The sequence below is a fragment of the Condylura cristata genome, unplaced genomic scaffold, assembly GCF_000260355.1.
Source record: "Condylura cristata isolate star-nosed mole 26May11 unplaced genomic scaffold, ConCri1.0 scaffold00004, whole genome shotgun sequence".
NCBI lineage: Eukaryota > Metazoa > Chordata > Mammalia > Eulipotyphla > Talpidae > Condylura > Condylura cristata.
In genome coordinates, this window is record NW_004567105.1 from 67171758 (window position 1) to 67183919 (window position 12162).

Genomic DNA, 12162 nt, shown 5'->3' on the forward strand with positions numbered 1-12162 from the left:
CCAGGGATTCAGGGCCACGTGGACTGCCTGGGGCCACGTGGACTGCCTGTGACCACGGAGTGAGAACATCGGGGCCTCGACCTTATTGGTAAAATGAATGAGTCTCAGAGCCAGCTGGAATATTTCTGAGAAAAACTGCCCTGGGCTCATTTCCCCCAGCAGCAGACCTGAGACAAAGATTTGAGTAGAAGTGTTTTACTTGGAAGACGAGCCCATAAAGACTGGTGGAGAGATGGGAAGGTGGGCAGGGGAGAAAAGGAAGTCAACACATGTGTTGGTGACTGTTTCCCACTGGGACTCTGGCTGCTGTGAGAGACACTCACAGCCCTCTGCCCCAGCCCCTGACAAGTTAAGGGCCACACTCAGAGCCACCAGGCGTGTGCTGGAGGAGCCTGTGAGGTGTGCGCTTGTGGTGAGAGTTGTGAGTGCCAGGCACATGAGTAGGCTCGGCAGGGTCTGCCACACAGACAAGCAATTTTGTTCACATTTCATAAATGTGAGCTCAGGAATAATTTCCACAGAAATCCCATTTACCTTTGTAAAGACTGTCATGGTCTTGAGGGTGCACCACCAGGAAGCTAGCCAATTTGGCTTGTGTTTAGTAAAGAAAATGCCACCTGCAGCTTAACTTGCAACAATACTTTCACATCATTTTCATCTTGTTTCCATTTGTTATAGTTCCACTTTACTTTGCACACAATATGCACCTATTACTTTACCATAAAAAAGGGAGGAAAACTTGCCATTTGCAGCAACCCGGACTGGATTTGAGGGCATTCCTTTTGTATGTGGAATCTAAAAAACAAGCAAACAAAAATCCACATTCATAAACTCACAGATATAAAGAACAGATGGGTGGTTGGGAGAAAGGGGTGGAGAGAGTCAAAAGCTACAAACTTTCAGTTATAAAAATAAGTCCTGAGAGCCCTCCCGAGTGGTGCAGAGGGTTAAAGTGCAGCACTGCAAGCTGGCCAAAGCCACTTCAGTGTAAGTAAGTTTGGTCCCCAGCCCCAGAGGTGATCCAAATGGTGTGGCAGACCTCTCCTGTCTCACCCACTGCTCCCCTCAGCAGTGTACTTCATCAACCTGCCTGTTCTGCTCCCCAGCCTGTCTCTGGTGAATCCTCTCACTGCCCCTGTGCCTCTGGCCTGTACCCCAGTTCTATATAAATAAATAAATCTTAAAAAAAAAAAAAGTCCTGAGCAGGTAATGTTCAAATGTTCATGATGGTGATTATTATTAATAATACTATGAAAATGCCAAGACAGTAGACATTAAAAGCCAGATTGTACACACAAAAAAATTTAATTATATATTGGATGGATATATATGATCTAGAACTATTGTGATTATCTTGTAATTTATACAAATATCAGATCATTATATTGTACACCTGAAATAAATTTATTACATGCTGATTATACCTCAATAAAAAAGAGAGTGTTTGAGAGAATAGTTATCATTGTTAAAATGTAAATATCTGGTTTTATTAAAATGTCCTGGATAAATAGTTGTTGAATATAGGGAAAAAATAAAAATCTTTTGGCTCAACTCTGGGAAGATCATTTGGGCAAGCTAAATTATAGAGTATACTTATGTAAAAAATGAAATATGTAAAAAGAAATGTTTTTCATGTAGATAGGCAGAGCCGTATATAGTGAAATAACTTAACCTAATTAATCCACTAGACTATAAGACAAGATTTTCCAGACTGAAAAAATAATTGAATACGTAATAAATAAACAAACACAGAATTATGTTCCGCATGTAAGATTCCCTATCTTTATGATCACTTCCCAGAATTTAAAACTCTCTTAGGAAAATAAATTTCTGGCCACAGTGGTGTTTTGTTTTGTTGTGTTCTGGAATAATAATAGTAACTGTGCATTATACAATAATCCTATTTTCAGATATTTTATTTCATTGTCTTATAGGCCATAGATCCCCAGTCTTCTACTTTTGGTACAGTGATGGGCCTCTTGAGGTTCTTGCCAAAAAAATAAAAATTTAACTGAAGAAGCAGCTACTTAATAGTAAGAAGAAAAGAGGTACCTAAAGCATAAAAATAGTATTAAATATAGTAACAAATTATTGCATTATAAAAAGTGGTTAAATATACTAGAGTAGATGAGTGTATACAATGAAACAAATTTACACAAACTGAAAATGTGTGAAAAAGAAACACAGTACAGAATGAATATTCAAAAATGGGAGTTTGTTAACTGGTATTGCATTTCCTCCATTCCCTGAGGCATCATCTACTATGAAACTTTGTCAAATCGTGGCATGAAGCCCATTGAGACTTCTGCATCATCTTCACATCAGGCCCTGTAAGCTAGTTAGGAACCAATAAAGCCTTTCCAGAATATAGGTAAGTAAGAAAGTCTAGTCCAATGGCATTGGTGTATATTGTCATTAAAGTCAGGATAAAAAATCTAGGGAAGCATCATTGAAGTCCAACTTACAGTGAAAGACAACACAATTCACATTATGACTTCTAAGTTGAGTCATAGCTATTGAGCAATATTTAACCAGAGAAAAAAGCACAGCAAACTCTTAGAATGACTTGGTCAAATAACACTCTTGGATGTGACATAAAACCAATGGCATGTAGTAGGAACGCACACGTGCTGTCTGGAGTGTCAGCTGTCAATTGGCTTCATCATTGAGTAAAAGCCCTGTAGCAAGACTTGTTCACTGTCCATCCAGAATTTATTTTCTACCTTTGTTCGAGGTAACAGATCACTGCACCAAGGTCTCTGGTCTCTGGGAATTAGTTACAAGTGACCTAAATCAAGCATGACCAGCCCCATTTCCCACTTTCCCAGTCTCCTTGGCTGTTTCAGGAGACCATGAGACCCAGTTCTGGTCAATGAATCATGACAGGAAGTCTGCTGAAGATGCTTTTATGAAAATTCAATAAAATAGGCTTATATTCGGGTTCTTCTCTTCACCTTTCTTACTAACTAAACCGTGGTTGAGCTACCTGGTGCTAAGGAGCCATTTTGCAAATATGAAGCAACCAGCACAAGATAAACACAGAAAGAATTCTAAAGATGACAGCACTGACATTATTGAGCCATTAAATGAATGTCAGTGGCTGCCTACTTCCAGTCCTCCCGTTATAGTACAAAAATAAACCCTCTATGTTTAAAGCCACTGCAACTTGGATTTTTTTATTACTGGTAGTTGAAAGCATTCCTAATGGAAATACTCCACTGATGTGTGGAGTATGAGTCAGCTCTCCACATATTTTCAGTAAACACATGAGGGAAATGTGCCTGATGAATTTTTGTTCTATTTATCACTGAATTTCTTTGCAAGATAGAAATGAATGAGCTACTGGCTTCAAGCTGAGTTTAGCTAGCGGGAAATGGAGAAAAAAATGGAGAAAAAGAATGAGATGCAGGCATTTGTCCCCCCTGGCAACCTGCTAGTGAGTGTCCCTGGGTTGGAGGTATCCCTCAGCGAAACCTACTGCCTCCCAAGGAGCCAACCCACTTACTCAGTTCTCTCCCTCTGGATATTCCCCCTCCCACCCTCACTCCACCCCTGCTCCTTTTGCCTTCAGGCCTTTTGGCAGTAACAGTTCTGCTGTTCTTGGGCACCATTCATTGGGGTGCTTCGTTCCCCACATGTTGGTAAATAGACCCCTCCTAAAATTACCTCATTTTGAGTGTGCATTATATGTTGGTGTGCTAACTCATCAATCAGCATGAAATCAAAGATTAAAAAGAAAACACACACACACACACACACACACTCCTGCATCTGAATGCGACCACATATCACAGTATTCACAAAAACCTGCTGTCAGGCAGTGATCTGGCTCCTGACCCCGGTATATGTAGAGACAAATAGCCAGAAGCGTCAATGGCCTTTTCAGAATACTGTTCAGAGAAATGGACAAGTCAAAGACACTGTTGAACAAAGTATGCTGGCTATTGAGAGAAAGACATTCATATGAGGTTTTGCAGTAAAAGATGAGACACAACATCCCTTTGTGACACAGATAGCCCTCGGCTGTCGATGGCTAGCTCAAGTAGCAGCTCTGTGGTATGTTCAATATCTTGATTGCTCTGAACCTTTGGTGTCTGGATGAGACTATCACCATTTTTCATGCTAAGCATATCAAGAACTTGACTGTATCAAGGATAAGATATCAAGAAGGATCATATCAAGGCTCAATCTTTAAGAATATGACTCCCACATATGAAAATTGTCTTCTTTTGGCAGAGAAATGAATCAATATAAAGGCAACCACTAGAAAAATTAAAAACAGACTATACATCTTCAAATCATCAAGCAAAAATACAAACACATGTGGACATACACAGGCAAATCAAATGAAACAAAAGAGGTATGAAGTAATACACAGATAATAGAGCCCTCTTTGGTGGCACACTGGGTTAAAGTATAGCACCGTGAAGCTAGCCACAGCCGCTTCAGCATGAGTTCAATCTCCAGCCTGGGAGGTGACCCACAAGATGTGGCAAACCTCTGCTATCTCACCTGCTACTCCCCTCAGCAGCGTATTTCAGTAGATCTGCCTGTTCTGCTCTGCTCCCCACTTTGTCTCTGGTGAAATCTCTCAGCCCTACCCCCACCTCCGGCACCTCCGGCCTGTATGCATAAGTAAATAAATCTTTAAAAAAAAAAACAAAAACAGATACCAGAAACACCAAAACAGAAATAATAGCAGAAGAAACCAGAAATATGGCTAATATAGCAATTATATCCATAAATGAGAATAGGATAAATCCATCCTTCTAACAACAAAAAGACTTTCACATCATGAAACAATATCCTATTGTACATTGTATAATAGAGATGCATCTTTACCAACACAACTCAGAAAGGTTAAAAATAAAGCATAAGCCAAGGTATACAGGAAAATCCTGAGATGAGGCTGCAATGTTGCCATCAACTAAGGTTAAATTCAAAATAAAAATGTTCAGTGAATAGAAGGAAATTTGACAGGAGAGCAGTAACTACATTAGAATCTAATTTTCAAAAATCTCTATGCACCAAATAGCTTAGGTTCAAAATCAAAAACAAGATATGATAGTTAAGAATAATAACATGTGGAAAATGCCAGAAGAAACTGGGTGAAACATGAGAGTCTCTTTTAATTGACCCCATCAGGAAGGTGGAGAATTGAATAAATAGGATTGAACTTAAGATGCAAAATCTAGAATAAAATACACATTAACAATATCTCAAAAGAATCATTCATCATATTCAAGTAAGTTCATCCTGGTGATGTAAGTTTGTCCCAAAATGTTAGGGATTCTCTACTAAAGTTGACCGTATTAATAGCTCAAAGGAAAACTATGTAGTATCTTAATATTTAAAAGACATTTGAGTAATATCCTGCATCTATTCCTGCTTAAAAGAAAACGATAACAGAACAAGAACAGACTGAGAGTTACTTAACACAGTTTCATTTGTACAGATATATATTTCTTAAAAAGCTACAAAACTGGCCCTCCCTGGTTGCACAACAGGTTAGGACGCAGCCCTGCAAATTGGCTGCATCTGCTTCAGTGCGAGTTTGATCCCCGGCCCTGGAGGTGACCACATGGCGCGGCAGACCTCTTCTGGCCGGCCTGCTGCTTCCCTCAGCAGTGTACTTCGGCAATCTGCCTGTTCTGCTCCCCACTCTGTCTCTGGTGAATTCTCTCGCCGCCTCTGCACCTCTGCCCTGTACCCCAGTTCTGTATGTATAAATAAATAAAATCTTTAAAAAAAAAAAAAAAAAGCGGCCCTCCCTGGTGGCACAGCGGGTTAAAGCCCTGCACTGAGAATCTAAAGCCACTTCAGTCTGAGTTCGATTCCTGCCTGCCCCGGAGGTGACCACATGGTGTGGCAGACCTCTCCTGGCCCGCCCGCTGCTCCCCTCAGCAGTGTGCTTCGTCGATCTGCCTGTTCTGTTCCCCACTCTGTCTCTGGTGAAGCCTCTCACCACCCCTGAGCCTCTGGCCTGTACCCCAGTTCTGTATGTACAAATAAATAAATTAAAAAAAAAAAAAAGATGTAAAACCAGTGTCATGCTTAAGAGTGAAATGGGAACTACAGCCCATCAAGGTTAAGAGCAAGGGCAAGACTGACCACCATCATTACAATCATTGGGTCAAACCAATGTAATTAGACAAAGAAGAGAAATGAGATGCAAATATTGGAAAGAGGAAGCAAAATTATGCATAGATGATATGAAAGAAAAATGCACAACCACCAGAGACAAGGAGAGAATTCAGGATAATGGCAATTTCCAAGATTAATATATAAAACCTGTACACTGAAAAACAAACAACAGCACAGAACACATGACAGAAAAATTGCTGTTACAATGACTATCAAAAATATAAAATCCTCAGGGGAAAAAAAAGAAGAAACACTAATATGAAAATAATAGTAAGGTCACTCATGGGGCTCTCTATACCCCAGTTTTGAGTTTACTCAAAATTATTCTAATGCAAATACTCAGGCTTATATTTTGTTTTCCAGATAGAAAACTTGTCAAAAACATATATGAAACTGAAACGGGGAAATAAATACAAGTCAGGGGAGCCCAAAGAAGAAAAGTAAGAGATAGACCCAACAGGTGATAAAACATTAAAATTATACTTCGTAAAACAATTTGGTACCCAGAGATGAAACAGAGAAATCATTGGACCAGAACAGAAAACCAGAAATGAACCCGGTATACATGAGAATTAAATTTCTGCTTAGGTGACATTTTAAATTAATAGAGAAAGGTGATAGGAAAATTAGCTACTACTAGGCAAAAAGAAAAACAAAAACAAAAACAAAACTGGAGCCCTAGTACATTCCTTAAGTAAAAGTAAATTCCAAATAGATAAAGGATTTATATGCTAAAAAAGAAAACTTAAGATTCTAGAAAAAAGAATCAATGAATTTATAATATTCTGGTGAGGGATGTTTATATAAAACTCAGGATCTCCAAAGGTAAATAGTTTAAAAATTTGACTACCTAAACATTCAAAACTCTGGTATGGCAAAACATACTATAAACCAGGTGAAAAACAAAGTAAGAATAGGTGTGACAGGTGTTCTTTATTCTCAAAGACTTAAAATAACCCAATACAAAATCAGAATGTAAAAGATCAGTTTAGATTGGAGTGCAAATGGTTTAGGAAAGTCTCAACTTCACACATAGCTAGAGAAATGCCAGTTAAAACAGTAAGATTTCTTTTGTTTCCCTTATCAGATTGGCAGAGAAAGCACCCACTGTCAGGGATGGTGCTGGGAAACAGGCATGCTCAGACACTCTTGGCTAAGGGTAAAATTTTGGCACAGCTTTGGAAAAAGTGATTTGGCAACATTTGTCAAAATCCTTTGACCCAGAACTCAACAGCTCAGATTTTTTTTTTTAACAGCTCAGATTTTTAATCCTCTCAAAAAGTCCCAGTTTAGATAAAAACATTCAAGGAATGTGCTTTAAGACAGCCCCCTTTCCTAGGATTCGCTTTCCAAGGCCTTGATGTAGGGGATCTTAAACTTGAATGTGCATTAGGATCAGTGGAGGACTTGGTAAAGTGCAAGTATTCTCTGGGGTCTCAGTTCCTAGTCTGGGGAGAATTCAAGAGTCTGCACGGTCTGCCAAGGTCTGGGCGATACTGATGCTACTGGCCTGAGAATTTGTTGAGGGGACTAGGGTGGGTGGAAGGGGTAGGTGCCTGGAGAGGGGAGTTCCATTTAGTGGTAGGTGGTAAGAAGCAGGATGCCCCTTAGGAGATCAGGAGATCAGGAAAGAGGAGAAAGTAATGTTGGAGGTGTCTAGACAACAATGTTTCCACCTCTTGAGCAGACAGGACTCTAGTTCCTATGTCCATAACTAAAGTTTCCACCCCACAACCAAGGGTGGCTCAGAAATAGCATACCACCAAGCTCTGCGAGTCCCCTCCTACTCAGAGGAATCTGCAGGCAACATGGGCTGAAAATCAGAGAGCCAGGCCACCCTGGACAGGGGAAAGCATCCCATTCCTTAGATAAGGCTTGGAGGTAGCACACAGACTAGTATCCCTGCTGACTGATGTTAAAGTTTTCATGAGGATGTAGCTGCTTTGATCTTGACTTTGAAAAATAACATCTTTTCAACAAATGGCTTTCAGAAAACCAGATATTCACATGCAAAAGAATGAAGTTGGACTCAAGAGTTTGCACTATATAGAAAATTCAAAGACCTAAGTGTAAGTAAGATGCAAAATAACATAAAGCTTCTTGCACCTAAAAATCATGGTGGAGTCAAATTCTTACCCCTTACACCAATTTAGATGGAGAAACGTATAGAGCGGAACATAATCTGTGAGTCCCAGGTCTTTCTCATTGGTCAGGCTTACTGGTAGAAGACCGAAAACAATTAAATCCCTTTCACAATTATGGTGTTGACTGTCATGCCATCCTCTCCCTCCTCCTATCAAAGTGAAACTTAGAATAAAATAAACAGATCTTAAGTACAGAACCTGGGTTTTACATATAGATATACCTTTCCAGTCACTGTCTAAATCAAGATTTAGAGTACCTCTAGTACCCAGAAGACTTTTTTGTAGCTCTTCCCAGTTAATACTTTAGAAAGTAGTGTTCTCTACGACTGAACTTTGTTTTAAAACTACAAGCAAATACATGAAATCATAGCTATGCTTCTTTTGTGCATGGTATCTTATAAAGTTTTTAAGATTTATTCCTGTCAACATAAATGGCAGTAGTTTGTTCTTCTTCATTGCTGTGTAATAGTCCGTTGCAAGATAAACCACAGTTTGTTTTTCAGACATCTATTAGACATTCGGGCTGTGTCCAAATTTAGGCTGCTATGAATAAAGGTGCTTTAAAGATTGTGCCTTTGGGACCCTCCCTGGTGGCGCAGAGGGTTAAAGCACAGCACTAAGAAGCTAAAGCCACTTCAGCATGAGTTTGATCCCCACCCAGAAGGTGACCCACATGGCACAGCAGAGCTCTCCCGACCCGCCCGCTGCTCCCCTCAGCAGTGTACTTCGCTGATCTGCCTGTGCTGCTCCCCACTCTGTCTCTGGTGAATTTGTACCTCTGGCCTGTACCCCAGCACTGTATGCATAAATAAATAATCTTTTTTTTTTTTAAAAAAAGTGCCCTTTGGTGGACATAAGCTCATTTCTCTTGGGTACTTCTTGAGAAACAGAATTACAAGATCAGAGAGTTACCTATGTCTAGGCTTAGTAGGTTACCACCAAATTATTTTCTGAGCTGATTGTATCAATTCACCCTCCGTCAACAATATTAAAGTCTGGTTAGACTCACTCTTGCTGCATGAGGTAGTTAATCCTTTCAGTGTTTCTGATGGGAAAGTATCACTAACTTTTAATTCTCTTAAATACTGATTTAAAATATAACAACTTTTAAAAACATACATATGCAATAACTTTTAATTTATATAAAATGGGTGGTCTACGCTGCTGAATTTTTGAGAAATTTGTTAGCCTCTTCTAAGTATTCAAATACTCCCTGAGGGGGTGTGGGTGTATTCCTGCCTCTGTTCTGTGCCCTAGGCACAAATGGATGCTGCCCCAGACCCCACCCTCCTTGCCTTGGAACAGACCCTTCATTTCCCCATGAACAGGAAGAGCTTAGTAGGGATCCCAGAGGGAGATGTTTCCCATCACCAGCAACATCTGGGGAACATCTGGTGAGCCCATTCTAGGACAGGGAGATGCTATTTTTCTGGAGAAAATACAGCACTTACTTGATTCTTTTTGTTCTACATTTCCCTTATCCTCTCCTCTTCCTATCCCCCAAATTCCATTATACATTAAGGTCCCTGATCTAAGCTCCCACTCCAGCCCTTGCCAACTCTTCTCTATCTTGTCTGGTACCCCCCAACATATTACCCAGTAGGATGCAAACCTAGGCAGCCCAAGAGACCTTCATTAACACTGGTACTCAATCCCCACCCCCACCCCAAGTTCCCAAACAGCTGACAGTGACTTCTGAAAGTGAACTCAAGGAATGCTGAAGATGTTAGAGAGTTGTCTGATCCAATGCTTCCATTTTACAAACTAGAAGACTGAAAGAGAGAGAGAAAGAGACAAACAGACAGGAACTCCACTTTTGGTCACAACGCATAAAGACCCCTTTCTCCTGGGAAAGTGGCCAGGGGATTAGAAGCAGAAGGAAACAGAAGGCAATGGAAGAAAGGGATTCCTTGGGAACATTAATATCAGCAAGGGGCAGGGCAGGCATACACATAGGAAGCACAGCAGAGTGTTTCAGGGGGGTAGTGGTGGGTGGCCACCTGCTATCTCTGCCCTAAAAGCTGAGTCACCTCTACCAACTGACACTCCAGTTCCGGGAACCTTTAAATTCCGCCCCCCCAACCCACCCCAGTTGTCTCAACTACACCCGTGGCTTCCATGTACCTGTCACAGGCTGATGATCCTTCCTTCTCTGCTTCCAGTGTGGACTCTCCTGGAGTTCCTGTTCCCCTGTACAAATTTATGAAGTATTTGATTTATTTACCAAGTTTTTCCTGGTCAATAATAGACTGCTCTCCCCTCACTGACAAGCCACACAATTTAAGCAGGTGCTAGGCAGGTGCGGGCTAGAGATCAGCATCTTTGGAAGTCTGAACCAGGATGAGCACCTCACATTTGGAGAACTGCCTGCTAGTAAGTAAGGCCTGAGTGCAGTTCTCCGGGCCTGGGGTGGGAGCACCCAGGGAGGCTGGAAAAAGCATAAGGAAACATAGAACACAACACCTCCTGTAAATTAAAACAATATGCAGCCATGCCAATGTTACATACACAGTGTACAAATAAAAAGATGTGCACATATTAAAAACATTAATTGGAGCAGCAGGAAAGGGAGTGGGGGGTGGGAACATCAAGAGAGAGGGGTGAATTTGCAAAAATAAGATTATTAGGTCTTCAAGTGTACCAAGGGGTTGAGGCTTCAATCTGAGGGTACAGGGAGGCCCTGGGCTCTACTCAGACACCTCCTGCAGTAAGCCCCCCTAGGTACATACACATTCACGGCATGCTGTAAGGACAGGCGCTGTAGCTCCCCCTAACCTGCTGTCTTCTAGGTTCTTTGCTGGGAACGATAAGGGGAGACAATGAGGCCCTACCTGGCCCCGCCCTACCTGGCCCCATCTACACACACTCAAGTAGCCAGAGAAGGGCTCTTACCATCTACCCCACCCTAGATCTCTGGGCCAACCAAGTAGGGCAGGTCACCTCCCCCCCCCCATCCCCACTCCCCACTAGGAAGAAGGTACAAAGGAATCCTAAGGCTGGTCTAGTCACTGACCGCATTCAACAAGGACAGTCAGGGAGGAACCCAGAATGCAGCAGGAGGGCTGGGGAGGGGGGAGGGTTAGGCTTCCGTGAAGGCTCCCTGGAGGAGGCGGTGCTAGCCGAGTTTTTAAAGGTGATGGAATTCTGGTAAGCGGTGAGAGGGCTCAGCAGCATCCCAGGCTAGAGGAAGGCTGCAGCAAAGGTGAGGGTCGACAAGCTCCCGAGACGTGTACTGAGTAGGTGGGGACCTGCGGCTCCAGGAGGAGCAGAACCGGTGGGCTGCGGCCGTCGGGACTCGCTGCGGGGCCTGCACCGGCTGCCCAATGCCCAGTAGTCCTGGGTGAGCTGGCCCCAGGCACAAAGGCCTCGGCGGGCAACTGGAAAGGCCCGGCAACTGGAAAGGCAGTGGGCCGTTTGGAGTGGCCACGGTCGAACCGAGAAGAAACCTGTCTTTGGATTTTTAAAATAATCTTTACAAGGGAGGGGTGAGGTGGGGTGGAGGCAGGGGGCAGCTGGGGTCAAGAACCCCTAGCCCCGGCCCGTGGGCAGAGGCGAAGGTCGGGCGCCAGGATGACCTCTCCCTGCCACCATCCCTCACCCCCTCGGTTCGTCTCCGTGGTACTTCACTTTCCTGGCGCCTCCGGAGGAGGGGCGAGGGGGCGGAGGAGAGAATGTTCAGAGGGATTATGGTAAACTGCCCGGGCCGGGTGGGGTAAACGCGCTCTGGGGGCCTCGGCTCGGCCGCCTTCTCACCCGCGGCTCTGCCGACGCCCCGCACTGTTCCCGGCCTCAGTCTACCCATCTGGCAACTGGGGCCGTGAGGCGAGGCCGGACTTTTCCCGAGAGCAAGCTCGCCGGCCGGTGCGTCGGCGAC

At 42.9% G+C, this 12162-nt stretch overlaps 1 long non-coding RNA gene across 1 annotated transcript; it reads right to left on the reverse strand.

Moving 5' to 3' along the window:
• Positions 1-743: 743 nt before the first annotated feature.
• Positions 744-12154, reverse strand: LOC105854768. Its single transcript, XR_001146287.1, has 3 exons — positions 12042-12154; positions 10413-10478; positions 744-795 (listed from the first exon to the last, which is right to left on the reverse strand). It is a non-coding gene; the product is annotated as an uncharacterized LOC105854768 (long non-coding RNA).
• Between the last annotated feature and the right edge of the window lie 8 nt (positions 12155-12162).